Genomic DNA, 27,169 nt, shown 5'->3' on the forward strand with positions numbered 1-27,169 from the left:
AGTGAATCAACCAACACACAAGAGCTCGTTGTCGTCGTCGTCGTCACCGTGTGCCCTAAACTGCTGGTGGCTGTCGCTGCTGAGAGAGCGATAGCCGTCCGTGTCAGCACAGCATTCAGAGCAGTATACGACGGAACGGGTCGAAGCCAAAAGCGAGTAGTACAGTTTTGACGTCTCTTGTTCGCTTCGCATACAGATTTGAACATGGAAAATTTGTGAATTCGGTTCTGTCGAAGGGCGAGTTTTGTTCGGAATTTTGTGGAATTTTGTGGCGATTGTTGGGAAATTGAAGTTTCAGAAAGTGTTTTGTGCGTGATTTTGTTAGTGAATGACTTTGGGAAAGGGTTTAAGAGGATGAAATGAATGGTAATACGGACGGTGTTCTTGCTCATCGATTTTCCTGGAGCTGAATAAATTTCTTATAATTATAATGGTGAAGCGTTGGTTTCTATCGGAAACTGAGGAAAAAGTACAGGAAGGCGATTATTTTGTACCAGCAAGGATCGAAAATAGGGATTGTGGCTACAAAACGGGACATTAGACAGGTGAAAGTGTGAAAATTTTCAGTATTTAAAAGCGAAAATCCAATTTTAGTGTCTCGTATCTCCGATCTCTCTTCGGTCGTCAAATGGGATTTTGTGTGTATATGTCTGCGATGTCTGCGTTCGAATGGCAGCCGCAGTCGCGTTCGATGTGCTAGCGGGGTAGAGTCAAAATTGAAATACGTGCTACACAAGGTGCAAAGAACCTCTTATTCTAAAGTGCAAAATCTCGTGCAGCGGAGCAGCGACCTCTCGGGCCGCAAACGTCAAGTGAAGTTGTACGATTGATGAAATTGGTGTTTGGTTGCGTCTGCGAGTGCAGGGACTTGCTGTTGTGCGACTTGAAATTCAGTGAAAAGGCTGCCATTTTCAACGCCATTACAATATGGATGGAAGCATCCATTAATCATTCGCCTTTCGGAAGCCGGAATTTGCGGAAATTCGGAGCCTCTTTTGCCGCGAGTGAGATTTGCTCCAGTGCATTGCCGGATGCCGGCTGTTGCAAATCTCTAGCGACACTGTTCACCGCAGTCAAGTGTGTTTATAGCGAACGAAAATTGTAGACCTTTTTCTTACGGTTGGCGAGGCGAGCGCGGAATGTCATTGAAATTTGACCTTTCATTATTGTGTGGGAATCGATTCGATAAGTTTAATAGAAACAGCTTGGTCGATTTTCTTTCGGGACAACTAATATTTGTTCATTAGAGTTATTTTTGATGCAATACTTCATAAACCTCATGAAAAATTTCACACTAAATGACCAGATAGCACTGCTAGGTGAACAGCGCTCCTAATTTGACAGATAGCCGGATCGTGAAAAGGGTGCAATATCGTCTTCCACTTTGAATCAGTTTCTCCGAGAGAGCGAGAAAAAACAACACTTCACCGTTATAAAATGATAAACTTCCAGATAAAACCAGCAAAGTTGTCGCAGTGAATATTAAGCAAAACAAAAACTCAACGACATTCGACTGTGAGTGACACGAAGCGTAAAAAAGTTTCAAAACCACAAACTAACGGAACGGAGGTCGACAGTTTTCAACAAAAGTTTCAAAACTTTGTCTCACAAGAGAAAAACAAGAAATCCATCCTTCCAGTGTGTACCGAATGCAGTGCATGTGAGCACTAAAGGACGAGTGATTTTGACAAGTGAAATTTCTACAGCAAGTTGACAGACAAAGCCAGACACTGCACAGAACACTAAAACCAGAATCGATTGCCTTCTCGCGTGACAGATGTGCAATTGGAAATGACGCTAATCTAATCGGATTCCGCCACAAACTTTCGCCGACTTTCAAAAATCCCGCTTTCAAAGGTAAGTACCAATGGGATTTGATGATGATAAGAATATCGTTCCTTTGTATAACCATTCGAAACGAAACGAGATGTGCTTCCAACAAACAACCGGTCGTCCTCCCATGCATACACAGCTGCCATTAAAAACCAATGACTCGTGCTAGCCTGCCGGGCTGCTGGAGGTACAACTGCCATAAATCCTTATCATGCCACCGAAGCGCCGCCGTTCCTTGCCAGGGGAAGGAACATTAAAACTTTCAACTTTGACGGCAGTTGGCAGTTTGTATGCCATAAGCATGTTTTTATGGCCATCTGGGCTCCATCCCGTCCGTCCGTCCGTCTTCGCAATCGATTCCAACGGAAGTTAGGTCGGCCCCAATGGCCGCTTCTACCAGGGCTCTGAACCTGCACCCAGAACACCACACCAACTCGGACGTTTTTCACACTCAAAGGTTCCCCGGACCCAGGTTCCGAGTGTATGTGACGGAGACTATGGGATGGCAAGTGTTGGTACCATCCGTCGAAGTTCTGCAAAAAGCGATTGCTCACGGTCGGTCGTCTGGCAGCCAGCAAGCCAGCATGCTGAACACAGTGGTTCGCTCGTTTGCTCACTCTTGTGTGATGGTGTGTTCGACGGTGGTACGCTGCTACGTGACGGCAAACTGTTATACGAACGATATGTTGGAACGAACGGGAACAGTGTTGCGTGCCACGAGGGGAACTGAATCAGAAATGATAATAAATTAGTTTGTGCAATTAAAATGATTTTGATCTAATTGGAAAATCGATTAAATGGGAATTCTACAATCTAGTGATGCATCTGTATTTCTAATAGGAAATAGGATATGGTGTAGGATTTTTGCAACACTTGGACCTGTCATTGTATAACACTTTAAATACTGCCGGTGAGACTAGTAGTAATGAAACCAACTATTTAACAGTATAATTGCCGATATATATGCGGAAGGTTACGGTTTCGATTCCTGGCAGTGCCGGATCTTTTCATTATGGAAAGACTGTTTACTTCCTTGGATACATATTATCATCGTAACTGCCAAACGACATACGAATGCAAAATGGACAATATGGCACTGTATGACATTCTCTCCTTCTCTTTCACTCTTACAGACATTTAGTAAACAACCAGGGGAGTAAGCTGGCTGTCAACTGGGAGCAACTTACGCCTACCATTTATACTGTTTTAGAACTGCCTACCCGGGTAGAGGAAAAGAGCTCGATAATAGCATATTTTGATATTGAGATCAATATGTGGTATTGGTTTGATTGATATAAGAGATAAAAAATCAAAAAATAATATCTAATATTTACTCCTGGAGCATCATCATCAGATCATATTTAGATTTTGTAAGATCTAACCAATAGCAGCAAGCTATTCGTTTGATCATGAAATATCAAATTTTGATATTGTTTAGATATTCCAGGAACAATTTTCAGATATTATTTTCAGATCTTTTATCTCTTATATCAATCAAACCAATATCACGTTCTGATCGTCAGTACTTCACCTCTACCCGGGTAACGAGAAAATATCAATTTCCGTTGGAAAAATGAATTTAAACACTGTTTTACCATGTTAAAAGCAAGTCGGCATGTGATTCAAACGTTATATTCAATTGGATTATATTGATAACTTTCATTGTGAAAAAATCAGTGGTATGTTTTCACCATTATGGAATATTAGCGTCTACTTTCGTTTGGTTTTGTTTATGTTTTGTTTGGAGTTTGGAAATTGGCAGAAAATTCAAAACTCCCTGGGCGGTTGTTTTGCTAAAATGTGGATATAGAGCTTGCTGACGTTTATTCACCTCTCTCTTTCAAGCATGCAGGCGGGATAGGATTTGTTTTCATCGAGAAACCTTTCCTGATGACAACAAATCCTATTCCGCCTACATGTTTGAAAGAGAAAGGTGAATAAACGTCAGCAAGCTCTATAGTTCAATACTATATCTCAAGGCATTTAGATATTTATCAAAAACACTGATCATAAACACTGAAGTGAAGAAAAAAACGCTGTTGCATTTTCTACTGTTGGTGTTTACAAACAGGTAAACACAAGATGTTTACAAATTAGAACCAACAGTAGATGGCGCGCAGGTGGGCATGTTTGGGTGGGCGTACAGGGTAGGATCTTACACCCCTGTAAACAACAAGGAGAAGAAACGTCAAAATCCAATACAGAATCAAAACAATGCAGTGTCATATAGGGCACAGCACACCGTGGTTGTTAGGGTATATTCTTGTTAGTTTTTGACGATTCGTGGCCTTGTTGTTTACTATTCTGATTTTTTTCAAAAATGTTGTCAGATTTCCATGCGTGGTTTGATTGTGTTCAAAATGCGGAGTTCGCGTGCGAGCAAAAGTGTGCTGATTTATTACTTGCGGGTAGCACACCTCCAGAAGCACTTGGTTGGAATTCCCTCCAAACATCCACCAGGAATTCCTACTGCGGTTTCGCCTCAAACTTTCTCCAAGACTCCTCCAGCAGTCTATTCAGGGATTCCCAAAGAGTTCCAAATGAGTTTTTCCTGGGGGTTATTAAGGTTTCCTTCAAAAGTTCTTTCTGGAACTTTTCCAGGAATTTATTCTGAGATTCCGAAACAGGTTTCATCTGGGATTCCTCCAGAAAGTCCTCCCGAGTTTTCTCCAGAGATTACTTCCGGGATATCTCAAGGAATTCCTTCTGGAGTTGCCCCAGAAGTTCCTCCTAGGATTCACCCAGTGTCTTAAGTGTTATTTTTAATGTTTTTTTCTGGGATTCCTCAAGGAATTGATTTAGAGCTCGTGCAGGGATCCTTCCAGAAACTTTTCCAGAGATTCCTCCATAAGCTCTTTCCTGGATTGCTTCAGGCGTTGTGGGATTTCTTCAGGATATCCTTTCAAAGTTCCTGCAGGAATTCTTTCAAGACTACTCCAGGAATTCCAAGAACATCAAGAACTTTTTCTGGTATTCCTCCGGAAATTCGTTCCGGGATTATCATGGGTACTCCTTCCAGGATTCTTTCAAGAATCTCCTCCGGAATTTACCCTAGGATTTCTTACGGGATTGCTTCGGGAACTTTTTCCGGGATTCGTCCGGAAACTGTACCCGGGATTCCTCCGGGATATTCTCCGGGATTCTTCCAGGAACTGCTTCCGGGACTTATTCATGAACTCCTTCCTGAATGTTTCTAAGAAATCCTTCCGGGATTCCTTAAGGAACTTCTTCTCGAATTCTTATGGATTTTTTTTTTTTTCCTTGTTGGGTACATTTCCACTGCGACCAATTGTTGTTCTTATGGATACTCAATTCGTGAATCCTTTTAAAACTACTCCCAATGTTTTTCCAAGAACTTCTTCCAGGATTCCTCCAGGATCTCCATCCGATAATCTTTCCGGATTTACTTCCAGGATTGTGGCAAAAGTTCCTTCCGGGACTCCCCCGGACATTGGCGGAACCAGCTTTTTCTTTTTTCTTACTCACTCTCCTAAACATATACGAGAAGAGCGGGATGAAAGCGGAGGCAAGCTGCCCCCTCTTCTATCTTTCTCTTTCTCGTGCATGCTTAGGAGAGTGAGTAAGAGAAAAGAAAATGCTGGCTCCGCCAATGCCCCCGGACATGTATTTGCATTTTTTCCGGTATCTCCTTAAGAAATTCCTCAAAGAAGTTCTTCTGGGATTCCTCCAAGAGCTTCTTCCATGATTCTTTCGAGAATTCCTTCTGAGATTTCTTTTCTTCAAGATCTTCCGGGATTAGCCGGGGCCCGTGGCGTAGTGGTCCACACGTTCGCTTCATAAGCGGATGGTCATGGGTTCGATCCCAGCTCCGGTACTTTGTCAGTTGCTCTTCCCCCCGAGAGCGGCTGGCACCTGACCCTCTTCTGAGCTCTCATAGCTCTAATGGACCCGGATAATTGGAATTCGGCGAAATGGCAACTGATAATGGACCCTCAATCGGACTGGTAAAAGAAACAACAGCCACACATCAACATCCTCGTGCTCATCATTCTACCATGGACAGGGTAGGAAAGTGACAGCAGCACATTGGCTGCCAGTTAGATAAAGTAAAATTAGAACAGAATACATTTAGGCGCTGCACATAAGTTTAAATGCAGCTGCCAATTGGAATCGCTCACGTAGTGCCCTAGTGGACAAAAGAGCTGTAAATTAGGTTAAATGGTTAAGAATAAAAAAAAAAGATCTTCCGGGAATGCTTTGGGAACTCCTTCCGAGATTCTTTCAGAAACAGCATCCATATTTTTTTCAGGAATTCCATCCAAGATACTTCTGAAAACCCTTTTCTGAATTCCTTTAGGAGTTCCTTCTGAGGTTGCTGCAGATTTCTCTGGAAACCACCGGAAGTCCATTCCAAAATTTTCCCAGATGTTGCTGGGATGGAAATCCTTCAGATCTTCTTCTTCTTCTTTATAACTTGGCCTGCTCCGCTTCAATCTAGGGTTCTTTGAGCACTTCCACAGTTATTAATTGAAGGACTTGCTTTGCCTGCCATTGCATGAATTTGTATATTGTGAGGCAAGTACAATGATACACTATGCCCAGGGAGTCGAGATAATTTTCCCGACCGAAACGGGAATCAAACCCGCCGTCTCCGGATTGGTGACCCTTAGCCATAACCATTAGACTAACTGGAGACCTCCAGTTCCTTCGTAAGTCAATTTTTTTCCACATTGTCCTAAATGTTCCTGGGCTGGAAATCCTCCAGGTATTTTCTGCGAAATTCCTGCTGGATTTTTTGTTGAGTTCTTTATAGAATTACTAAAGGAGTTCCATAGGAAGTTCCTACAGGAGTTTTTAGAGAAATTTCTTCAACAAGGTGTTCCTGCATCAGCTTTGTAAGGAATACTCCATGGAGTTTTATCTGGGTTTTCTCTAATAGTTCCCTTAGGGATTCCATTTTTCCAAGAATTTCTTCTGGAAACACAGGTAAAATACTTCTGAAGACTTAAAAAAAATAGAAGGAGAATCTCGGATGGAATTCCTAGATGAATCTTGGAAGGGATCTCGTGAACAATTCCTGGAAGATTTCCGAAACTTCTAGAGAAATGTGATGTGAGTTTCGACTGGAAATTTGTTGATTATTTAAACTGGCTTTTTCAGACTGGGGAAATTCAAAACGACTAGTTTTGTCGGGGCAATACAAAACTAGTCGTTTTGAATTTCCCCGGACTTCTAGAGAAATTTTGGAAGGAAAAAAATCCCAGAAGGACTTCTGGAAGAATCCCAAGGAGAAATTCTGAAGGCACCCCAACGAAAATCTCAGATGGAGATCCCTAAAGAATCATAGCAGAAACTCCTAAAGGAATCCTAGAATACATTTTTGGAGATACCACGCGGAGGATTGCCTAAAGAAATGTTGCTAGGAAGACTTGTTGGAATAATCTTAGAAGCAATTTCTGTAGGAGTTCTAGTAAGAACTCCATCCCATTGGAAGTCATGGATTAGATCAGAGTTTCCAATTTCGGCAGGTTGTTTTGAAAACAGTTTACGATCCACTACTGGACTGCATAGGTGATAGGGCCCAAGTAGATTGCATGTAGGTGTTAGTCGTCAAACGCAGATTGTGATGATAAGTACGAAGCGAATGCAGCAAGCGTGTAGTTCACCCATAGGTAATCAGAAAAATGCTCTCAGTGTCAAGGTCCAGACTTCATGATTGTTGATGAAATCTAACTCTGGTTGTTAAAGCCGGCTCTTTGCTTCTCGAGAGATATTCAAAAGTACTTACGCGTGAAAGTTCGTCGCCTTGTTCCAGTCTCCTGCGTGTTTTGAACAGGACAGTCCCCAGCAACTTTGGCAACCATCCATCATGGGACCTGGTAATCACAGCATTTACAAAGGGTTAGCATGCGATGAAGATCTAGTTCGTTATCCACCAACCGCCAAAGAAGCCGGCTTGATAACATCCTACAAACTTATCCGCTTCAGAGGTGGTAGACGCGAAGATGATGTAGGATAGAACTTCGTAGGAAACATTCAAATTTACTTCTGTTCCACTCCTCTACCTGTTCGGTTTCCGGATTCCTGATCCTGACAAATGGCCAAATTTTTCCAGGTCTATTCTGATATATTCAGCTGCAATACCACTCTGCCATTTGCCTCATCGATCTTGAGCTATTGAAGGGCATCCATTATTTCAGTATGCTAGGAAGTCGGTTGGTTCCAATCATCTGATGTAGTTATTTTTTCGCTGTCTTTATTGTCCGTGTCTAGGAATGCCTGGAGCATTTCTTTAGGGATCTTCTGGGGGATTGCTAGAGGGAACTCTTGGATGGTTACTTGAGTAAACTCCTGGAGAATTTCTTCAGGGAATCGCTGAAGGATTATTCGAGGGAATGCCTGGCGGATTCTTTGAGGGAACTCCTGGAAGATTGCTTGAGGGAACTGTTGGAGAATTACTTAAGAGAACTTCTGGAAGAATATTTAAAGGAGCTTGCGGGATGTTCCTTGGGGGAACTCCAGCTGAATTACTTGAAAGAACTGGAGGATGCTTTAAGGAAGTCCTAAAAGGTTTCACAAATGAACTCATGCAGGAGTCTGTGAAGAAACTTCTGAAAGAATCCCCGGAGGAACTTCTAATGGAATCTGTACAGAGCTCCTGGATGATAAATGCCTGAAACAAATCAAGGAGGAATCCCTGAAGAAACTCTTGCATGCGTTTCTGAAGGAACTCCTCGAGAAATCCCTGGTGAAACCCCTGGAGGAATCCTGGAAAAAACTCTTGGATAAATCCCTGAACGGACTCGTTGAGTATTTCCTGAAGGAACTCTTGATGGAATTCCTGAAGAAACTCCTGGTGGAACATATGGAGGAATGCCTGAGGGAAATCTTAGTGGAATTCTTGAAGGAACTCTTGGATGATTTTTGGAACTAACTCTTGGAAGAATCAATGCAAACTCCAAGAGGAATCCTTGATGGAACCTCTAGTGGAATCCTAACTGAACTTCTGATGGAGGAATACAGGAGCTATTATTGTAAATCTCCTTGAGAAATTCTAGAAGGAACTTCTCAAAGATTTTCTAAAGTAACTCCCGGAGGAATACATACAGAAGCTCCAGGAGGGATCCCCAAAGAAAATCCTAAGGGTAATTTCTGAAAAAAATCTCATCCTTGAAGCAACTTCTGGAATATTTCCTGAAGAAATATTTTGTGAAATCTCTTAATGAATATCTGGAATAGCCTCTGAAGGAACTTTTACCAGAATCTCATTAGGTAAACCGAACTGCTAACTACTTGTTTCAATAGTGGAACTATTGATAGACAATAACAAATATTTATTTGTAACTAAAAACTTTTTCGTTGATTTCGATATAATTAGCCAGTTTGCAATAACTTTTGCTCAAGCACTTTTTTTGGAAATGCTTTTTTGACATAGAAATAATCGTTCAAAGTCGTGGGAAGGAAATGGCTAAGCTTAACTTCAATTATTATCAAAAAGAGGCCAAATTTTCGGGGAACCTGATGGCGGGAATTTTAGAAATGTGGCTAATTTCACCAAAATGCTCGAGATACCATTACAATGACTTTGTTTGAATCATCAGGTCATAAAGCCAGGATTGAAAACCAATGGAAAAATGCAAGTGGTTATTAAGTGGCAAGTGGTAATTAAGTTGCAAGTGGCTGGAAGATTGTTGTACGAGAACTACATAGCATATTTTTGTATGATTTGTAAGATTGCTCCCCCCATAGACCCTTACATAACACCGTTCAACACTAAATTTTATTATGGAATGAGAAAAAAAGAACAGGAGTTTGGGACCCTAGAAGTGTCATAGTGAAAGTATTTTTGAAAAATATTGGACCGGGCCTTCACAGTTTATGACCGAAATTTGTATGGAAAACATGGGGTGTTCAAGTTATATGGGCATTACAACGCGCTGTGCGTATATTAAGGCGTTAGACAATAACGAAACAAATCTAAATACCGAAAACGCCTAAATATATGCACGGCACATTCTAATGCGCATTTCAATTGAACACCCCAAGTTCTCCATACAAACTTCGGTCATAAACTGTGAAGGCCCGGTCCAATATTTTTCAAAAATACTTTCACTATGACACTTCTAGGGTCCCAAACCCCTGTTCTTTTTTTTTCTCATCCCGTAACACCAAATTTTGTAAAATTTTGTCGAGCAGTGTAACTGATGGTCAACCCCAAAGCTTAGTGAGTACCTGGAAGAACTCTTGTCCCATTCTCGAACCAAAGCGTGACATACAAACACCATTCCATTTATATTTATAAGAGATAGATAAACACTTCCACCTGATGGCAAGCACAACGATGTGTCTAAGAACGATGTTTAGTAAGTACCTATGCAAAACCTAACGATAACATAAAGTTAGTAATAATGTCGGGTAAACATCCATCAGGACCAGTCCAAAATGCCTCCAGGGCGCAAAGGAATTGAGCCCGAAGATTATCGCTGACTAGCTTGTAAACCTCACATTTACTACCGCCATCATCATAAAATGTGCTGAAAAACTTTATCTTCCTTAAGAAGCTTCTTTTCTCCGCGAGCATTCTATCACAGACAGGACCCATCTCCCCCAAACCGCACACATACCCATATGTTTAATTTATAAGCCACTATCGCACATCCGCAAAGTTCCACAGCAGCTGGAACGCCCCGGAAAATCTCGTTCCCCCAACATCAGCCGCCTGTGGAAACAGAAATCCGCTTCCGTCAGTCCCGGTGCATTCTGGGTTCCTGTTGTGTGGCACGCAAAGCTCGAACCAAAAGTCGTCGCCGCATAGTTTTCCAAAACTGCCTCCGGTAATCTGCTCTTAGCGGGTTCCGCTAGCTAGCTAGCTAGCTAGCTAGTTGGTGTAACCAACAGCAGACGCTTCGTCAGCCAGCCAACCCAAATCAAGCCAAGCCAACCAGCCATCCCAGCTACTTAATATTAATGGGCTGATTGCATAATGCGACAGTTTTAGAGTTCCGTTCCAGTCTGGGCTTTCCGTTCGCTTTCACTAGGATGCTTCTTGTATTTTGAAATGATGGTGGGAGCTAAGTAGGAGCGAAAGAAAACAAAACTCCATAAATTTTATCGGTCTTGACGGAAAGGATCTGCTATGCTCACGACCTGATGCTACGGAATCTGTTGTGCAATAGAGTTCAACATCGGTGATAGAGTGTATGCCGTTTAATGAATCGGTAAAAATGTTCCATTCGGTAAAAACGACATTTTTAAAATAAATGCATGATATTCCCTGTGGCAATCATAAAAATGCCGAGAATTCCTGGGTCTTCGCTAATAAAACTATGTATTACCCCAGACAACACTCAAGTCATATAAGAGTTACGACAGCGCCAGTTTTGGTCGAATAAAAGTTAATTTAATGTAATTCTAGTATTGTAATATAATTACATCAAATTAACTTCTATACAACCAAAACTTGCGTTGTAGTAACTCTTATATGACAAGCGTGTTGCTTGTGACAGCACAAGTTACTTATTATTACTGCTCATATTTTTTTTTTCGTAAAAACGTTTAATAAATTCGAAAAAACACATTTTGCTCCTTTCCCCCCATTGAACTCAGAATTGTTGCATCCCTCCTCTATCTTTCGGCTGTCACATTGCATATCTACCTAAAGTGGTGTTGTTGATGGGAAAGGTTAGTTTGGGAAATTTATGCTGTCGCGACTTTTCCACCCAATCGACCCCAAACTATGGATCTGGATCCTGTTTGGTACCGCTTAGAACTGGAATGCGATAGAAAGTTATTTTAGAAGACGCAGACAAGCAGGACAAGCAGACGCAGATGAGGATGAACCAATTCAGATGAGTCCTGCACTTTTAAATGAATCATTTATCATGTTGCCAAAGAATATTTTTGGTAGAGCTCCCTGTGATTCATGGAAGAATCACTGTTGGAAATGCTGGAGGAATTCTGGGATGAATTTGTGGAGGAATCATGGGAGGAATTCCTGGAGGAACCCCTGGAACAATTTCTGGAGGACACCGTGGGGGAATTTCTGAAGAAATCCCTTGCTGAATTCCTAGATGAATTAATAGTAATTCCTGAAAAAGCCCTGGAGGTATTCCTGATGGAAGTCTTGGAGCAATTTCTGCAAAAATTACCCGGAGTAATTTCCTGGTGGAATCCTTGGAGGAATTTGTAAAAAAAATCCCTAGATGATTTCCTGAAGAAATCCCTTGATTAGTTGTTGGGGGAAATCCTGGATGAATTCCTGAAGGAGCTTTGGAAGAATTCCAGGATGGGTATATGGAGGAATCCTTGGAAGAATTCCTAGAGGAATTGCTGGAGGAAACCCTGGAAAACTTCCTGGAAGAATCGGAGGAGAAATTTCTGAAGGAACTCTTGAGTAAACTACCTGGAACAGTTTTCCGAAAACTCCTAAAGAAATCCTTACTTGACTACCGAGGAATCCTCGGGAAACTCCCTTGGAATCGTGGAATTTCTAAGGGACTGCTGAAGGAATTTAAAAGGAACGCCTGGAGGAACTCTTGGGTAACACTAGTTTACAGCATTTTTGAACTCGGTAAGCTGATGATCATTTTTGGTGTAGAATCATGCCCTGAGTTCGAAAACGCGAAGGAAAAAAATTACAGTAGAGCGGAAATTTTTTCGACTTTCCATACAAGGTTGATGATTTGAAATCGATTTTTGTTCTATTTTTAAGCAAAGCCGATCACTTCAAACATCTCATTCTCCGTAATCAATGCTCCGATTGAGCTGAAATTTTTACTGTAACTCGCCTACATATGATATGTCAAATAAACGTCGAGAAAGAATTTTTAAGTTGTTTTTTTCTTATTGAAAAAAAAATACATTTCTTCTAAAAATTTTGGGAATTTTGCTAAAATTTAAGAAGATCGTCCCTAAAACTCGCCAATATCTTGAATTTCATCAATATGACGCAAAACCTGTATTCAGGTGATCGAATAGTATTGTATTCAGCTTTTGATTTATGGAAAAAGATTTAAAATTGGTTGAACAAAACGCAATATATTTGAATTTTAGTAAATTACATATTTTGAAAAGTTGCAAAACTCGATATTGAGCTAAAACTTAAAAAGTGTTCTACTTTAATTTTTTTGAAGGTCGGTTTCGAAATCAGCACTAAATTGTACTTAAAAAATTTTGGTCGTTGACAGAAGTTCACGACTTTCGTTTTATTTTGTAAACTTGTGTAATTTATGTTGAACCCGACACTTCAAAATTGAAAATCTAATGGACATCCACCTGAATAAATTTCTTGAACAGAATGAGCACAAGCGATGGTAGATGTTGTAGATCTTAGGAAAATGAATTCTAGAGTAGCTTGGATGACCTAGATCACCCAATTCATGTACCATCATGCCCTGAGTTAGAAAACGTGAAAGAAAAAAATACGGTGTTGTGGATTTTTTTCGATTTTCCGTACAAGGCTGAAATTGATTTTTGTTCTATTTTTAAGCAAAGTTGCTCTCTTCATATACCTCATTCTCCGTAACCAATGCACTTACGTAATGCATTTTTAATGCATTTTTACCGTAACTCGCTAACATTTTATATTTCAATAGTATGTTGAGAAAAAAATTAGGTTGTTTTCTTATTGAAAAAAATACATTTTTTTAAATTTTGCTTAAATTTAAGGAGATTTAATCATCCTACCTACTAACCAATATCTTGACGTCCACCAATCTGACGAAAAACTGTCTTCAGACGATCGAAACATTTTAATAATAGCATCCGTTCATAAAAAAATGAAAATTGGTTGGCTGCATTGTAAGGTAATTGAATCTTAGTAAAATCCATATTCCTAAAAACTGTAAAACTCGATTTTTTAGTTCACGACAATAGGTCTTGCTCCTGGATATTTAAGATGAGAAAACGGGGTTTTAGGGGCCTTTTAATGGCGTTCCAACAGGATTCGTTTGTGTTTCAATGGAGTTACGGACATTTCAAGGGCATTTCAATAGTGTAATGGAAGTTTCAGAGATGTTTGAAGGGGTTTTAAGGGCGATTTAGTTAAGTCTTTGGAGCGTTTAAAGGATTTACAAGGGATTGAGAGGCGTTTTAAGGCTTTTCAGAGAGTTTCAGGGAGTACCAGGAACGTTTTAAGGGCGTTCCGAGAAGTTTCAGGCAGTCTTGCGAATAATCGCGACCATCGCGAGACAATCACTTAAACCGCTTTCTGGAGTCACCCTTCCCAAGGTGATACGAACCAGCTAGCATGTCACGACTGGAATGACAAACATGTTGTGGTTACCACCCTTCGCAGCTTTGCAGCGATAGCAGTTGCTGAGTATGCTTCAGGCGGGTTGCGAGAGAATCAATCTCTCTGAGCAACGATGCATAACGGGCGAAGTGAAAGCGTTTGCCATAGCCAGGGCGAACTGCGTGGTGCGCTCAATGTGTGCGTTTAAACTGAGCTATGCAAAACGAATAGGATTTATGACGTAGTACCGTGCTTGTGATAATACACATGCATAGTTTTACATGCTGTTGCGCGTGCATCTGCTTGAGGCGACGGAGAGAGTCATGACACTCACATGAGCCGTATCCAAGTCAGGATGATTGTAGCAAAACAAGGGTGACCGGGTGACTTTGATGGGAATCTGTCTTTTCTGGTGTTTGCGACTGTAGAGAGAGCGAATCAGAAACCGCAGAGACAGGGTGATACAAGTTTGGTGTTTATCAGCTTTTTTGTGACTTGTACGCTGATGCTTCGCGACACTGGTTTCAGGGACGTTTGATAGCATTTCAGGTGTGGTTCAAGGGGATAGAACCTTTTGAGGATATTCTAACGTGTTTCGAAGGCCATTTAAATGGCTCCCCTTGATTCCTTCCAAATACCCCCCCCCCTCCAACTAAATACCTCATAAAACGCCCCTGACACCCCCGTGAACCCACTTAAACCCCGTCAAATAACCAGAAGCACATTAGCAAATTTCCTGAAACCTTTTGAAACCTCCCATGGTTTCTCCCTAAGGCTTCCTTAAATACTTCTAAAAACCTCCTGAGGCCTCCTGAAATGCCTCTGCGACCAGCGGATACCACACTGGAACCCCTGATATGCCCTGAGACTCTCTGAAGCGCCTAGAGACCCCTGGGACTCCCTGAAACGCCCCTGAGACTTCCAGGTGCCTCCAGAAACCCCCTGAAATGCCCCGGAGACCCCCTGAAACGCCACTGAAACATTCTGAAGGACTACAGAGAGCCCCTGGACTTACTTACTTTCAGTCCTGGGCACCCACGGTGGTGCAGAGGGCCGAATTGAAAGATTTCCATCCTGGGCGATTGCCAGCCATCGCTTTGACCTGTAGCCAGGTCAAATTTCTGTCGACTTGCTTGGTTTCGTTGTTAAGGCTGCGCCGCCATTAGCCTCTGGGTCTGCCTCAGCTGCGAGATTGGAACCCAGCAGGACATCCAATCTAACGGTTGCTTGCAGATTTCGTTTCCACCCCTGCGTAGAGTGGGGTCGACCCACCTCCACTTTCGCTCCCGAATTTCTGTCGCTATCGGCTTTTGATGACATCCAGATGAAGATCCAATTGTTAGGCTGGGAACTGTATACCGCAGGCATCTTTTGATGAAGATCTGCAGCCGTTGAGTATTTTCCACTGATACACACCAAGTGTCACTGGCGTACAGCAATCCTCGCCTTTTTGGTCCGTGCGTCTATGTCGATCTTGTTGCCATCGGCTCACCTTTGGCTACCAAGATATCGGAAGTTTTCAACATTCTCTAACGCTTTTCCAGCTACAGTAAAGCTGGATGGGTTGACCGTATTTATATCCAACGATTTGGTCTTGTTGACGTTGATGGTAAGATCTGCCGTTGAGGAGCGATTGGCAAGATTATCGAGCTTGCTCTGCATATCAGAGCGCCGTTGAGCTAGGAGAGCAATGTTATCAGCCAGTTCGAAGTCATTTAGGTGTCGTGTTCCATGTAATGGGATGCCAAAGCAATCCACGATTTGGTTCACAGTCAATCGCACCTACCAGGATCTCGTCGATTACGATGAGGAACAGTAGCAGTGATAGTATACAGTACTGGACGAAATAAAGTGCGCTTTGGCTGTTTTTCATACAAAATGCTCATGTTCAGGGGTTCGAATCTCAGCTTTTCATGCACCGATAATTTGGTGTTATATCAGAAAAATAATCTAAACGCTATAATTGCCTTCCGTGTTAACAATTTTAGGCTATGTCAAAAGTTCTTGAAAGCTTATTATAAAAATCATGAATGCTCATTGAATCCAGATATATAACAGTTCAAAGTTGGCTATCGGATAATTATGACATATTCTAGAATTTTTCTAACTTCATGTAGAACAGCCCGATCTTTCCCAAATCTTGACTATTGATACACAACTAGTTGATCAACTTCCAGTAATTTTTTTAGATTTTTTGATGCACATTTCAAAAAATAATAGCTATTTCACCATTTCTTGACAAAGTGAAAATTTTGTATATCCCCTGTATGCCCGCAATGAGTGCCGTGTGAATGGTGTTATTGACTGTGGAGTAGAAGACGAAATAGGCGACATGTAGATATAATTGAAACTGTCGCTATAGAACCTTGTACTGTAAATATCTAGAATGGCAAGGTTGAACTGAATAAATTGTCTTTGAAATTGAAACGAAGCGTACGTTCAAATATTCGTATAGGGTACAGTCACTTCGATTAAGGAATAGACTTCAACATCTTTCAGGGCAATCCGACAGGTTTCGTTGACGTTTCTATGGCGTTACAGGGATTTCGTTTGAAAGGGGTTTCAGGGTGATTAAGAGGGTCTTAGTAGCCTTTCATAGGCATTACGAAAGATTTCAGGGGCGTTTCAAGGAATTTAAAAGAGTTTTAAGGTATCAGGAACGTTTTAAGGGCGTTTAGGGGCATTTCAAATTGATTACGGGGGTTTCAAGGGTGTTTATGGAATTAAGGAGGTTTCAGGGGCGCTTCATGGCAGTTTCAGGGGGGTTTCAGGAACTTTTGAGCGTGTTCCTAGGGGTTTCAGAGACATTTCAAATGGCTTCCTCTGGTTCCTCCCTAAGACCAAAACCCCTTATACTGTAAACCTCCTAACGCCTCATAAAACGTCCGTGACACCCCTGTGAACCCCTGAAATCCCGTCAAATGCCCTGCCAAATGGCTAAAAATAATTATTTCGTCTGTTTTTGTGTATGAGAGGCCCCCGCGAAACCTGTGCCAGGTATTCCGGAGCGTTCATATAAGTTGATACAAGCTTAAGTCAATTTTTTCTGCCTCATTCTTTCGTAATCATGAAGATTGATCCGTCGCTTGTTCCGGGGTGGCCATATTAGTTGATACATACTCTATCGTCTAAAGTTTCTGACTCAGTCATTCGAAATCATGAAGATTGATATGTCGCACGGCATGTTTAGGTTGAAAACCAGAAGTGTCCCCAATGAAGCCCCGCGGAACCTTTAACGGGGATCCGGATGTCTTAAAAATGTCATCTAGGGTAGCGAACCACTTGGGCAGTGTCCGGTATTTTGGGCATTCTTCGCTATAACTCAGGAAATTCCAAACCAATCGACTTGGAATTTTGTACACGGCTAGATACCATACCTATTTCACCGCGTTCCAAAAATTGTGCAGAAAAGTGCCCAAAATAGGAGCCCTGCCAAGATGGTTCCACTTCCCTATTTATTTGCCAATTACACTGCCCCTGTTAACAAATGTTTATACACGATATCGTTATTTTACCATAACTTACTAGCACTATTGAACGTTTGCATTCACGGGCGGAAGTTTGTACTGAAATTGGTTGAACTAAAAAATGTCATGACATTTTATCCATGACATGTTCGTGATATTTTACAACCCTGCTCCTGACCACATCACAATCCGGAACATCGCCGGAATGGTTCCGGATAATGCATGGCCACTTGAATATAAAAAACTAGCACCAATTTATGTTTATCAATAACTTCAAAAAATAGAATGAAAATTGACGAAATGACAGCATTTTGAAAATGAGCTATTGGGGGTCGGGTACGTGAAGGTTAATACTGACACCAGCAGTATTAACCATGGTTCGAGTTCGGACAAAATCTTTTTTTTTTTTTTTAATTTTTGTTTATCGTTTCCCCATCGTTCTAGTTGCATAACGATTCAGAATCTGATTTTTTTTTTTGGGTTTTAAGGAAGAAACAACTGTGTTCTGTCGCCCGTAATACGGACAATGCATAAATTATAAATATCAGTAAATATTTATACTGAATCTCGGTAAAAAATATCCACAGACAAACAGACGTAAAACTCTGACATTTCTCATGGTACAACGATTTAACGGTCTATTTAAAAACGTTTGTACGTCCTGAAGTCTCTGAAAATCCCCGAAGATCCCCTGAAATGGACCTGAACCTTCAGGTGCCCCACTGCAAACCCTGAAACGCTTCTGAGAGCTCCAGGTAGCCCCCTGAAACCCCCTGGGATCCCATGATACGCCTGAGACCCTCAGGAACTGACGATGAATTTATTGCTTCTTTTCGGCTATACCAGTCAGCCACTATGTCTGAAATAGACCTATGGACTTGACGCACTTCCCCGGAACCTTCTGAGACCACTTGAAACAATCGTGAGGCCTTTTTCAACACTCATCGTATTTATCCAACTTGCCAAACAAATGTACTACTCGCGCTGAAAAAGAAAAACATCTTTTCTCAACTCTTTGCAAAGACAGCTATTTGTGGCTTCTATCTCAACATGTGATGGTATTTTTATGCAAATCCTTTGGAATTCAGTGAGTTTTGTGACAGATTGCCAGCGATTGTTTCTGGATATTCCAACTGAAGTGTTTTTTTATGAATTTCTTTCGGATTTCTTAGAAAAAACTTTTCAAAAAGTTTGTAAACAACATTGCTGAAGCAGTTTTTGAAGAAATCTAATGAAGCACCATTCGAGTTACTGGTGGAAGCTCTGACGGATCAACACAGAAAAGTATGATCATGTAAAATTCAGCGAGAAATAATGCACATAAGTGGAATGCTAGTGTACCTTTACATGTGATGTCATGTAAAATTACATTTGGTTCATGTAAATTTCCGCCAAACATCGCGTAATTCACATTGGACTCTAACCGGTTACGCGAGTATTAGCGGAAACTTACACGAGCATAATGTAATTTTACATGATATGTCAGGTAAATATGCACTTATTCTAGCATTCTCCTTATGTGCATGATTTCTCGCTGAATTTTACATAAATATTTTTTTATGTGTACTAGAGAAGATTCTGATACATTTTGTTGTCGGTTGACTTTGTTTGAGTGGGATGGAAATGGTACACTATCCAAGTAGCCATGAGTGTCGCTTACGTCACTTTGCAGAAGAACGGCAGCACAGTATTTTGCCTATTTGAGCTTTAAAGTGCTACAGCACGGCCAATATGGAACATGCCAGTTTGTCGACAGCACTATATCTGCACGCAATATGAATTAAATGCAACGTGATTAGTTGCTGCTTGTGCTCAAGAAGGAAATTTTTGTACTCTATATTGACGAAAATTTCTGTTCGATTATTGGTAGGAAATGCCTCTCGAAGGGGGAGATTTCCCTTACAGATGTGAGTCATATGAGGTGAAACTCTATTGTTCAGCGAAGGGAGTGGTGGGTGGTGATTGATAGTTTCTCCTGTAACTTCGCTCAATCCAGTTCGGTAATGGCTGATTGAGTTTAGGGAGATATGGTTATTTGATAAACCAAGGGTGCCTTGATTTAGTTTTATTAGCTAGATTAGATGGGCGCCAGGTTCGAAGCAAATCGCAATTAGGGTGCAGTTAATTATTCTGAAAAGACAGGTTTTATCGAGGCAAAAATCACGTACACTACAATGCAAGGCTTAGACCGTGGTGGCGTCTAGCAGAAAGTTTCGCAAACATTGTCCCTATCCTAACAGAACCGTTGGAAACTATAGAACCGGCCGTGGTGCCCAGATAGCCATTCCCATCGTCGTCGGATCGGAGGGACGCAGCCAAGAAAATAAAAACAACATTTTGTCACGAAACGTGCGGGGGTGATTTATGGAGCCATTTTACTCTGCAGGCAGGCGGACACTTTGAACCGTCACAGACGGTGCGATCCGATGCGGGCAAAGATGCCCGCAATGTGGGGTCGTAGCCCTCCCAGAAAAAAGGGGTAAATTGTTGGAGCGGCCTTTGCCAGCGATCCCCTTTCTTTTTTGAAGGGGACAGGAGTTAGTTAGCTCCCAGTTGATGGGGGAGCCAAGAGCCCGGAAATGTGTAACGCAATATTTACGATCGAAGTAAGAATGTCGATGAACCTTATCATTGCAAGCCTGTAATCTAATAACGTTTATTTTATTTATTTTTTTATCTGTGAACTGGCTATGAGGAAGAGATATGCTCGACTGGATTGGATAACTGCATTTATTGCTGCAATGCTCAGTAGTTGAACAAACAAAGTAATCTCCAGAATGTCTTTGAGCCATACTTCTAAGAATTCAACCATTAAACTCTTTTCAAAAGTTTTTGAAGAAGTTATGTTTAAAACAGTAATTTCAGGAAGTTGTATAGCCTAGAATTCTCACGCGGATGGACTCATGAATTTCTATTAGGTAGAATAGAGATGCAGTGCATGTATGCGAAGGATTTCTCAGAGAGATTAAGAAAATTAATATCTCGAGAGTTTTTTTTTTCAATATCTCATCCATGCAACTCTAGAGATTTGGGTTCTTTGACAGAGTATCACTACAGATGTAACAATGTTTCACCATGTAAAATCTCAAAATCTCTACTATTGCAATAGAATGTTTAACGATGTTTCACAAGTAGAAATTTTATTGAAAATATGATCTAAAATTCCTCATTCTTCATTTTAACACAAGTTTCTATTGGTGTTTGATTGTGTCAATAAACCAAAAATAATCCGTGAATGATCAATAGCAGAATGCGATGCAAGATTTATATCATGCGTTTCGTCAATCACAGCCCTGGTGACACAAATCAACGCAATTGACTCCTGTCACTTGAAAATCCCACCCACACTTCTTGGTACAAGCAAAGTACCAACCATCGCAGTACGAAAAGCAAACCAATCAGCGAGCAGCACTTTTCATCGGTTCAATCAGCAAGGAATGTAGGTACTCACTCACTCACCCATTCAGCCAATCCACGGTTTCAGCAGCAATTCTCGGTATGTTATCGCCAGCGTCGACGAGGACGACGTCGTTTTCGATGGTTGATCATCCCATAGCTCAGCAGGGATCCGCTTGCCCCAGTTGTACAGCATTCATGCACAATTTGACGCTGATTGAATTGGACTCGGTAATGGAAAATACTGATGGTCGGCTCCGAGTCCCGATAAATGGTACTTTGGCAAAAATTGGATTTCCGTCGACGGCATCGGTTATTTCGCGTTTTTTTTTCCAAAAAGAGGTGTGTCAGATTTTATTTTATATTTGGGGTAAGATTCAATAAAGAGAATGAACAGTTCTGAAAGCTGATACCGAAGTTCTAGTAAAGATTGTCACTGTCTTTATCTATGAATTTTCAGCTTGAACTTAGATGCTGATAAATAGACGGACTTACTTGGTGTTGTACTTTGAATTCGTATAAAAAATGTCCTGGGTTTAATATCTGGCTCGTTTCTTTCTCCATACTATATTCCTTTATACTTTCTCGCTCTTTTTCACGTTTAAAACTCGCGTTAAATGTTCTTAGCTTTTGCTAGAACCAGGAATGGGTTGAAAAGCAGCCTATCGTTCTTCACAGCTTTCTAATCAGTATCAATCTATCCCCTTGCGTCTACAAATTGGCAACCCACAAATTCTCTCGAATCATCTTCACAGTATACATATACACAAAGTATATCACTTTACGCCTACCGAACGGCAACCCACACGCTAAACGTGAACCTGTGCTATTATCACTAAGTTTAAAAGAAACATCATTCAAATACAGTGATAGACATTCGTTTAGCCAAGGACGAATAAAATTCAAAAAAATGTCAGGAAACTCATACAAAAGATTTTATGATAAAACTTTTTTATCGCAGTGATAGTATATCTAGTACTGTTTTATAAAAATGTAATACATCACACTTACATATACACTGAAACAAAAACGAGGGTTTTTACCCTTCAAATGTCATTTTTTGCCTAGACATTCGCTTAGACGAATTGTACAATTTTTAGAATTCCATAATAAAAAACTATCAAATTTCGAAAAATATCTAACAAAGTCATTTTGTATGGTGATCTGCATTATAGATCATCTTGTAAATCATGAATTAGATCGTTTTTTGGAAGTGTTGCCATATTAATTTTGCATGCATCTCATATAAATATGTCATATTATTGTAAATGTTTCCAAATTGAGATTTGATGTAGTTATTTTTATCGGAAGTGTTCCAAAAGAATCTAATGAAAGTTTCATGACCAAAACAGGTTGAAAATTTACGAAAAACAATGTTTTTAACAGAAAAAAATAACGCAAGCCATCAAAAAATCACGTATTTAAGTATTGTTTTGATGAAATATGATGGTTTCACTTGCATAAACCACAGCGTTTACTACTATTACGTCTTCTAATAGCTCCCAATATCTTCTAGACTGTATTCTGGCTGAAATAACGTACATTGGACGGCTCATATTTCGAGAAATGGCACCGAAAGAATTCAAATTTCTGGCATGAACTACTTGTTTCATAATTCAGACATTCTTTTCAAATAAATTGTGTTAAAAATCAATGTGGTTCACAACTAAGACTCATTTATAATATATTTCTTCACATTGAATGAAATAAGCCAATTGTTTGACCATATCTGGCATTTTTGTATGAGCATCTGCTTTTGAATAAACAGGGTACAAAAAATCTGAGACTTCTTGCAGTTCTTTCACTTTGCAGTCTTCTAACTCATTTAGTAATGCTAGTATCAAACAGGTATACTCCACAGGCATTAGGGCACGTCTTTATTTCAATGCAGAACTATTTATTTTAGCTTTTATCAATCCCATTTTAAAGTTTAACCAACCAAAAATCAATATACTCTATTTTTTCATGACATTTCATGCAATAATTTGAACATTTCTAACAACAATTCTGTGCCATATTTTCGAAACTGCTAATCTAGTTTACGTTTGAGTGTTAACATTAATCATTTTTCTTAAATAAATTTGTTTATCGTCGCTTCTCCTTATCGGGACATTCTTTTACAATATTTCTTTGAATTTCATAAATAAATAAACTTTTAAGGTCAATTATCTTGCTAACACGTCATAAACTAAATGACTTGGAGTATATCCTCGAAATATACTCAAGAAATTGCAAAAAATCTATTGAAAACCAATTTTTCATTTTCTTCGGCTAAACGAATGTCTAGGCAAAAAATGACATTTGAAGGATTTTTACCCTCGGTTTTGTTTCAGTGTATATGTAAGTTTAATGTATCACATTTTTATAAAACAGTACTAGATATACTATCACTACGAAAAAAAAAGTTTTATCATAAAATCTTTTGTATGAGTTTCCTGACACTTATTTTGGTCTCGGCTAAACGAATGTCTATCACTGTATAAGCCAATAGGTTGTGGGCCCTACCACTCGAATCGGGACCGGTGAAGTTTGATGATTTTTTCAACCGTCGAACAAGTTTTTTGGAGAAAATGGAGAAGTCGTTTGCGAAACTTAACGGGACCAACTACGACAACTGGAGTTATCGTTTGAAGCTCTTCTTGCTGACGGAAGGAAGTTGGACGACTGTGAACGATCCCAAAACTGAACCCGTACACTGAAAAAATATTTTGTTGCATTGTACGAAATTGCTCGTCCGGTTTACGAATGCCATTCGTTGTTTTCTGCAACGGAAAGATTCGTTGAATGGCTTAGTTCGTTTCGTAAAAAAATCACTCCGACAGATTTTTTCTGTCTCTTTTTTTGTCGGACCGACATAAATCATGTTGAAAAAAAAAAGCACGCGTATATATCAGCTTGGTTTTCACAGGCTCCGAACACGCATCTTCTGATTGATACCTACCAGTGCTAGACATCCATCTGTAGGCGCTTGTTGAAATCGTTCGGAAACAACCAGAACGCTTTCTACTCTGATTCAATTTATATATAACTTTCAGTTCCAACTGAGTGCATGCTTCCTTTCCTCTTCTCGCACACGCACCGTCATATGCACATGAAAACAGGTTGATTTGTTGTCTCTGCGCTCTACTCAAACATCAGTGATGACTGCAAAGCTTTGTTGCATTCTACGAATCGAAATTTTCTTTTTACGCATGGTTAGTAAAAAACGTTTGACATTTGTTTATTTTGTTTCATTCTACAAAGTGGGAGCTAAAATCTACGAATGAGCAAGCTTAGCGTCTGTCGGATTCGTGATTTCGTACATGATACAACTCCATTTGTACTGTTTCAGCGTGGTGGTACGAATGGACCGTACATTTTACGCAAATTGCTTTCAATTTACGAAAATTGGATTTACGAAGCATATTCGTTGAGCTTTTACAAAAGTATTTTATCAGTGTAACTGCTGCCTGGAAATCAAAGGACGAGCAAGCGCTGGCGACAATTGGACTGGCCGTGTATGACAACCAGTTGGTCCACATCAGGAAAGCTAAATCCACTGCCGAAGCTTGGGAGACTCTGGAGAAGTTTCACGTCAAGAGGACACTCAGCACGAAGGTTTCAGTTATGCGGAAAATTTGTTGACTGCGTCTGGAGAAGAACGGAAACATGGAGGAACATATTTCATGCCTGACTGAACTTTTTGAGAAGCTGAACGATTTGCAACCTCGATGATCAGTGGCTGGTATCAATCCTCTTCAGCAGCTTACCGGACGAATCTGAGACCCTGGTTACCGCTCTGGAAGCAAGGCCGGAAGAAGATCTGGCACTGAACCTGGTGAAAGGGAAGCTGATCGATGAATGGCAAAAGTAAGAGCAATGTTTCAAGACTGAAGATACCTCCGAAACCGCTTTACAAGTCGGGAGAAAGAGTGCTGCTGACCGGTGCTACTTTTGCAAGAAACCGGGTCACCAGAAGATCGATTGCGAGAAGTTCAATGCTTGGAAGGCTGAGAAAAATAAACGACCGAGGATCACCAAGAAACAGGAAGCAAACACCGTGGTGCAGGATGACGACACAGAGGAGAACTGGGCGTTTTGGACCGGAAATATGATGAAGCATGAGGACAAGTGGATTCTGGATTCTAAAGGGCGAACACGATGAAATTGCCACACAGAAAATATTGTATAACTATTGATTGCGTTCGCCAAAATAGCTAATTTTTTTACCATGAATAGTATATCGCCATATAGCCGAGGCGGTAAACGCACGGGTATTCAGCATGACCATGCTGAGGGTGACGGGTTCGATTCCCGGTCGGTCCAGGATCTTTTCGTAAAGGAAATTTCCTTGACTTCCTTGGGCATAGAGTATCTTCGTGCCTGCCACACGATATACGCATGCAAAATGGTCATTGGCAGAGGAAGCTCTCAGTTAATAACTGTGGAAGTGCTCATAGAACACTAAGCTGAGAAGCAGGCTTTGTCCCAGTGAGGACGTTACGCCAAGAAGAGGAGAGGAGGAGGAGGAGTATATTATGTGTAACTAATACCATAAAATTTTCATTAAAATCGGTTGAGCATTGGCGGAGATATCGTTGAAACAAGGAAATTGCCACTTGAGAATCTTGTGCAAACAAACATTTTGGAAAAGTGATATTTTGCCGTTTCAACGCTGGCGCCAAAAATACTGAACCGATTTCAATGATTTTTTTTGATTCTATAACATTTACCCGAAAACCATTTACCCGAAAGACATTTACCCGAAAACCATTTACCCGAATGTAACATATACCCGAATGCCAAATACCCGAATGCGACATTTACCCGAATGCGACATTTACCCGAATGCGACATTTACCCGAATGCGACACTTACCCGAATGCGACACTTACCCGAATGCGACATTTACCCGAATAGTTTATTACTATGTACAAATTATGATTTTGAGAATAAAGTTCACTTATTTTGTTCTATTTAAAAAGTGCATGTATTATTTTGTATTGTGGATCAGAAAAGCATTTTGATATTCCTCAAGAACCCATTTTATCAAATTTTCCCTGAAATGATCCGCGATAGAAATTCACAGGGCATATGCTTGAATAAAACTCATAACTGCAGCTTACTTATTCTTCTATTGTACAGCAACTATGTTTGTTCTGCAGTTAGTAGTTCGAACGCCAACAAAATATGCAGCAGTGCAACTTGAAAGAACAGCCTTTGAAGAGAAGAAGGGAAAATCTCCGAAGGATAGGTAATAGTTTGGCCACCAAACAACACAGTGATACTATGTCTGTTAAAGAAACTCTTCCCCCTTACCCCGAAAGCCATCATAACCTCGAATAGGACATTATTCCAAAAGCCATTTCCCCGAATGGGTCATCACCCCGATAGATATATATAATAGTTCCCTAAAGGATATAGATAGAAAGATGGATTCACGGGTTATGGAGTTCCACTATGGAGTTAGTAGTTCGTCCGCAACAAACTAAATAACATTTCAACTCCAACTCGCAAAAGTAGCCTCTTATGGAAATAATGAATACATTATATGGAGAAATTACCAGTTTGGCCAGTACCAGCCGACCAACTCATCAACAGTTTACGGGTGGACAATGTAAATTCGAAAGAACAGCCTATTTTAAAAAGAAGGCAAATCTTAGAAGAAGTGGATAATACTTGCGGTATGGCTGCCAGTTTGTGATCGTGTATATAAGTAGCTAATTTTGCATTTTTTGGGCGACCTCCTGATTGATTCGGATTGACGTTCGGGCTAATTGGATAGAGCCGTAAAAGAACAGAATAATAACAAAAATACTTTGATCAAAATAGCATTGTGACAGCCAGTTAGTCCTGTATGAGGGTGCTTGATGATCATTCAGATTATTAGGTCTAACCAAAGCCTGCTATATGATACCGGGCCATAACATATTTGTTATTGACAAATCATATGGGGATCAAGTACACATTTTTTTTATTTTTCGGGTAAGTGTCGCATTCGGGTAAATGTCGTATTCGGGTAAATGTCGCATTCGGGTAAATGTCGCATTCGGGTATTTGTCGCTTTCGGGTATTTGTCGCATTCGGGTAAATGACGTTCGGGTAAATGTCATTCGGGTAAATGTCTTTCGGGAAAATGGTTTTCGGGTAAATGTTATAGAATCATTTTTTTTATGTACGTAAAGTATGTATGTAGAAGTAGTTTGTCAAAATTTCATTCAATTTGATCATGCCATTAAAAAGTTATAACAATATATGTCGCACTATGCCACTATAAGCAGATGTGGTTTTTGGTATAGTG

The 27,169-nt window shown here is 40.4% G+C and overlaps 3 protein-coding genes across 9 annotated transcripts in view; all 3 read left to right on the forward strand.

Annotated features, from left to right (window-relative positions):
- Positions 1 to 27,169, forward strand: part of LOC115266033 (uncharacterized) — a 521,849-nt gene that overhangs the window by 475,385 nt on the left and 19,295 nt on the right. The window lies entirely within an intron of this gene.
- LOC109424037 (protein tincar-like) overlaps positions 1 to 27,169 on the forward strand; it is a 580,636-nt gene that overhangs the window by 155,350 nt on the left and 398,117 nt on the right. The gene's annotated exons all lie outside the window — the stretch shown is intronic.
- The window catches only part of LOC109424039 (uncharacterized), a 46,391-nt gene continuing 19,295 nt past the window's right edge, over positions 74 to 27,169 (forward strand). Inside the window, exons 1-2 of one of the 7 annotated variants that reach the window (XM_029877812.2) lie at positions 74 to 820; positions 1,453 to 1,857. The gene's annotated coding sequence lies outside the window, so the exon portion shown is untranslated. Of the gene's footprint in view, positions 1,858 to 27,169 lie in introns of all 7 variants that reach the window. The other 6 variants (XM_062843078.1, XM_029877811.2, XM_062843079.1 and 3 more) reach the window with 6 other exon arrangements.

This window comes from Aedes albopictus, chromosome 3 (assembly GCF_035046485.1).
Source record: "Aedes albopictus strain Foshan chromosome 3, AalbF5, whole genome shotgun sequence".
Taxonomy (NCBI): Eukaryota; Metazoa; Arthropoda; class Insecta; order Diptera; family Culicidae; genus Aedes; species Aedes albopictus.